Here is a 6000-nt window from a genome sequence, read left to right on the forward strand (position 1 = left end):
TCTGAGAGACTGTTCCTCTCTTCCATAGTGAGAACACTATTTTCATTCCTACAGCCTTCATCTCCGTCCCTGGAGTTTCTTCACTGTCTGATCTTCATTCCCACAGCCTTCATCACCGTCCCTGGAGGGTCTTCGCTGTCTGATCTTCATTCCCACAGCCTTCATCTCTGTCCCTGGAGTCTCTTCACTGTCTGATCTTCATTCCCACAGCCTTCATTTCTGTCCCTGGAGTTTCTTCACTGTCTGATCTTCATTCCCACAGCCTTCATCTCTGTCCCTGGAGTTTCTTCACTGTCTGATCTTCATTCCCACAGCCTTCATCACCGTCCCTGGAGGGTCTTCGCTGCACATCAGACAAGTTCTGAAGAGTTGCAGAAGCTGTACTTCATCTCCTTGTTAGGAGCCGAGTTTCAGACTCTCTGAAAAAATATTATTAGTGGCAATACATCAACAGCACAAAGTTAATATGGTATTATGTCCAGTAATGTAGCCTATAAGAAACCTGTCCCATTCTACTTGTCTATTATCTTTCTTTAGAAATAGTCATTTGTGATGACTTACTGATGCTTCCAGTGTGTCTCCTCAATGAAGAGAGCTGCGTGACCATGTGACACCATCCTTGATGTGGGGAAGAGTGTTGGACAGGCACATCCTGTAAGTAACAAATGTATCACTATCAGAGGGGTGTATTATGACATCAGATAGAACTACTCAGACATTCCAAATATCACTTGATTATCAGAGGGGTGTATTATGACATCAGATAGAACTACTCAGACATTCCAAATATCACTTGATTATCAGAGGGGTGTATTATGACATCAGATAGAACTACTCAGACATTCCAAATATCACTTGATTATCAGAGGGGTGTATTATGACATCAGATAGAACTACTCAGACATTCCAAATATCACTTGATTATCAGAGGGGTGTATTATGACATCATATAGAACTACTCAGACATTCCAAATCAGGCTTCATCCACATCATGAAGGTGGATATTGATCCAACCATTTCAAAAGTAATGACCCGGCTGATGGAAACTGGATATGCCTGAACATTTTTATAAATGCTGACAGACGATATGTTAGTTCGTTTGACATGGTGGGTTGTGTCAGTAAAAACATTTTAGTGAGAAATGGAGGTGGAAACTCCTTTATGTACAAATGAAATAAGTTATGAACTTCACAGGGTTGTGAAACTACATGTGATGAGCTTGATGATGCTCCATTCCAATACATTTTGAGGGTCATAATCTGGTGACATGATGACCGATGCTTGGTTGCCATTTGACAAATAAAATAATTGCTCTCATCCATAATAATCTCATAATTCGGGTAACAACGTTTATTCAACCAGTGGGAGGTTTGTAAATGCCCCCAGGAAAGTCGAAAGAGGAACTCTTCATTGAGACAATGATAAACAGCAATCCATGGGAGAGTTGTGGTGGATATTATAAAATAAGGATTATCTTTCTTTAGAAATAGTCATTTGTGATGACTTACTGATGCTTCCAGTGTGTCTCCTCAATGAAGAGAGCTGCGTGACCATGTGACACCATCCTTGATGTGGGGAAGAGTGGGGTTTCTAAAGTTTCGGAACTCTAGGTCTGACGGTTCTTTTTTAGCTCGAACAAAGCTAACTATTGGAGGCACTGTCAGTCTCTACGCACACCAATACGTCCCTCCATCCAAGTTAGGTATCTGTGTGATTTAGTTTTCCTTTGAATTTTTATGGGACAAATGACTGATTTACAGTTCATGGGGGTTGCCTAATCACACATATGAAGTTTTGGACAGATCTGATTTTTTTAACCCTTCCAAACAGCCCCTGAGACACCAATTATGGCACTTCCGGTTGGCACAGGAAGCTATAAATACACACATGTCTTGATTGACATAGACACTTACAGAATCCTGAGTTTTAAGTCTTTACGTTGAGAATTGACTGATCTACACAGGGTTGAATGCAGAGTCATTTTCACCTTTGCTGGTGATGTACATCCAAATACCTTTTGGGTGAATTTACCCACTTCCGGTTGATCCAGGAAGCTTAGAATCGACCGAGGTAGACCTCATAGTGGTCTGATGGAATGTCATAGAAGACAGGTTCATAAGGCATTCATAACCCACATAGGCTTCAGGTTGAATTTCGAGGTGAAGCCAATGTATTCCTATGGGGAGAGAAGTCAATGCAAACTGTTTTTATGTAAACACCTTCTTTTAACTGTGAAGGGTTAATGTCACACGGTCAAGGTTAGGCTTGCACAGATCGGGAGGACCTTAGGAACAGTCCTGTGTTTGAATCGTCCTTCTAAACCTAACGGTTCCGCCGCTGTCACCCAAAATCAAATGACGTGGTGCAGGCTTCATTTTGGGCCTACTTTTCTCATGGTCACTGCGCTCAGACCGAGCGAGCTACAGTCAAGCGGGGTGTCTCGTTTCCACTCGGCACAGTTTGCACACTATGGTGATGCCATTTTTTGTGTTGATTTCAGAATGCCATTTTCGTGATGGTCCCTCTCCGCTTAAACATGTTGCAAATGCACAAAAGTCAACTAGCAAGTCAGTGTCCATCAGTCAATTAGATGTCATTCTGACACCAAACTGATATCAATTGACACCAAACCCAATTTTTCCAACTCATTTAGAAGCCAACTATCACATATGTCAGAGCAGGCCCATAATTCACAGCGCAATTAGTTTAAAACATAATAAAAACGTAAAACACATAGTTACGTTCTAGCTGCGGGTCCAGTTCGGACATTATGTGTAGTCCTAGCTGAGGCGACCTAACGGTTCCGCCGCTGTCACCCAAAATCAAATGACGTTCTGGTGCAGGCTTCATATTGGGCCTACTTTTCTCATGGTCGCTGCGCTTAGACCGAGCGAGCTACGGTCAAGCGGGATATCTCGTTGAACTCGGCACGGCCTTGGGATTATGTTTATGCCATTGCCTGCTCTCTGTGTCTTTAAACACCGCGCTTTGTCACTCCATCCTTGCTGTGTGTGTGTGTGAGAGCTTTTCTTTGACATATGTTGGGAGAAATGACTGATTTTACAGTTCAGGAGGGTTGCCTAATCACATATGAAGTTTTGAAAAGATCTGACCTTTGTAACCCTTGGATACAGCCACTATGACACCATTTAAGGCACTTCCTGTTGGCACAAGAAGCTATAAATAAACTGAGTTATTTACGGAGGGTTTAGTGAGTGTGTGTTATTTCAGAAAATCATAGAAAATCACAGAAATCTCGCAGAGCTCCGCAGCACACTTTAAAAATATTCGTATGAACACCCTGCAACTGGATCTGTAACTGTTGGAAAAAAAACTATATTTGAACATCACAAATCTGTCATTGTACGATTTCTCTTAAATGACGATAGATAAATGGCTGATTTTTTTTATTGACACCAGAGGCTCCTTGACTTTGACGTGAAGTGAAAAAATAATTTCTCTATTTTCATTTTGGACCTTTAATCCCAGAAAAATGGCCATAACTCAAACACCGTTGAGGCCTAGACGCCATCTTGTTCGGGGCCAACTGCCCATTATGCCAAACCTATGCTCACCAAGTTTCGGCTTCGAAATAATTTCAGTTTTCGAGATATGGCCCATCGTGATTCGTGATGTTTTGTCAAATTGCAGTATGATTGCTTATGCCCTCTTGTGAGATTTTCCGGCATAGCGGAAAAATGACCAAAATTTGATTATTTTATAAAACGAAAACCGAATGTCCGACAAAGTTCATTTGATGACTTCCCGGTAGGTCTGGCCCTGCCGCTCGGCCCGACGCCGTCCCCGAATTTAAAAAAATGCTTTCGAACGTCTAGTAAGGGACGGTACATTTGCAATATGGACTTTCTCACTAACCATACGGAAAATGTCGAAATGTTCCCTTAGGGTATGGAGGTACCAGTACAGGGTCAATGTGGAGGCTATATACAGGAGGTACCAGTACAGGGTCAATGTGAAGACTTGCTCGTGTTTCTTGGCCCAAGTCTCTTCTTCTTTTTGGTGTCCTTGAGTAGTGGTTTCTTTGCAGCAATTCGACCATGAAGGCCTGATTCACACAGTCTCCTCTGAACAGTTGATATTGAGATGTGTCTGTTTGTTCAACTCTGTGAAGCATTTATTTGGGCAGCAATTTCTGAGGCTGGTAACTCTAATGAACTTATCCTCTGCAGCAGAAGTAACTCTGGGTCTCAATAAAATGCAAATTAATTACGTAAAAATCATTAAATGTGATTTTCTGGATTTTTGTTTTAGATTCCGTCTCTCACGGTTGAAGTGTATCTTATGATAAAAATTACAGACCTCTACATGCTTTGTAAGTTGAAAAACCTGCAAAATCGTCAGTGTATCAAATACTTGTTCTCCCCACTTTGGACACTGTTAACAACCCTCCAGACAACCCTTCAATGCTATACAACTCTCCTTCCGTGGCCTCCAGTTGCTCTTAATACAAGTAAAACTAAATGCATGCTCTTCAACCGATCGCTGCCTGCACCTGCCCGCCTGTCCAACATCACTACTCTGGACGGCTCTGACTTAGAATACGTGGACAACTACAAATACCTAGGTGTCTGGTTAGACTGTAAACTCTCCTTCCAGACCCACATCAAACATCTCCAATCCAGAGTTAAATCGAGAATTGGCTTCCTATTTCGCCCCAAAGCATCCTTCACTCATGCTGCCAAACATACCCTTGTAAAACTGACCATCCTACCAATCCTCGACTTCAGCGACGTCATTTACAAAATAGCCTCCAATACCCTACTCAACAAATTGGATGCAGTCTATCACAGTGCAATCCGTTTTGTCACCAAAGCCCCATATACTACCCACCATTGCGACCTGTATGCTCTCGCTGGCTGGCCCTCGCTTCATACTCGTCGCCAAACCCACTGGCTCCATGTCATCTACAAGACCCTGCTCGGTAAAGTCCCCCCTTATCTCAGCTCGCTGGTCACCATAGCAGCACCCACCTGTAGCACGCCCTCCAGCAGGTATATCTCTCTGGTCACCCACAAAACCAATTCTTTCTTTGGCTGCCTCTCCTTCCAGTTCTCTGCTACCAATGACTGACGTTTAAGTGACTTATGAGTAATATGTTTTCCCACAGTCTGAGCATTTCTAAGCCTTCTCCTTTGTGTGCAGTCGAATGTGTTCTTTCAGGCTTCCTAAATGGGCAAATGGTTTGCACCCTGGGAGCAGTGGTAAGGCTTCTCTCCTGTGTGTATTCTCTCATGTTGTTTCAGCTCCACCGGACGGACAAAACACTTTCCACATTGGTAGCAGTGGTAAGGCTTCTCCCCGCTGTGTATTATCTCGTGAGCTTTCAGGTGTGCTTTCTGGTGAAAACTCTTTCCACATTGGGAGCAGTGGTAAGGCTTCTCTCCTGTGTGTATTCTCCCGTGTTGTTTCAGGTTTACTCTCTGGTTGAAACACTTCCCACATTGGGAGCAGTGGTAAGGCTTCTCTCCTGTGTGTATTCTCTCATGTTGTTTCAGCACCTCCAAACGGACGAAACACTTTCCACATTGGGAGCAGTTGTAAGGCTTCTCTCCCGTGTGTATTCTCTCATGTTGTTTCAGCTCCCCCGGACAGACGAAACACTTTCCACACTGGGAGCAGTGGTAAGGCTTCTCTCCTGTGTGTCTTCTCTCATGTAGTTTAAGTTCCCATAACCGGTTACAACCCTTTCTACAGTGGGAGCACTGGTGTCGTCTTGCTAGTTTGGACGTCCCTGGCTCTGGTTCCTCCGAGTCTGGCATTTCTCCTGCCAAAGACAGTGTTATTTTTAAATAGAGACCCGAATGAAACCACATGATAAAACAACCTTGCTTCGAGGGTAAATCCTAAATCAGATCTCTCAATAACCCGTGGCCAGTTAACAATCTTAGTGTGATTTTAAAACAAATGTAGAGCTTCCTGGTAATTACTGATATGTTTACATTACTTATTTTATTCATCCTGTTCATTCATTCATCAAGT

This window comes from Oncorhynchus masou, chromosome 5 (assembly GCF_036934945.1).
Source record: "Oncorhynchus masou masou isolate Uvic2021 chromosome 5, UVic_Omas_1.1, whole genome shotgun sequence".
Lineage (NCBI taxonomy): Eukaryota > Metazoa > Chordata > Actinopteri > Salmoniformes > Salmonidae > Oncorhynchus > Oncorhynchus masou.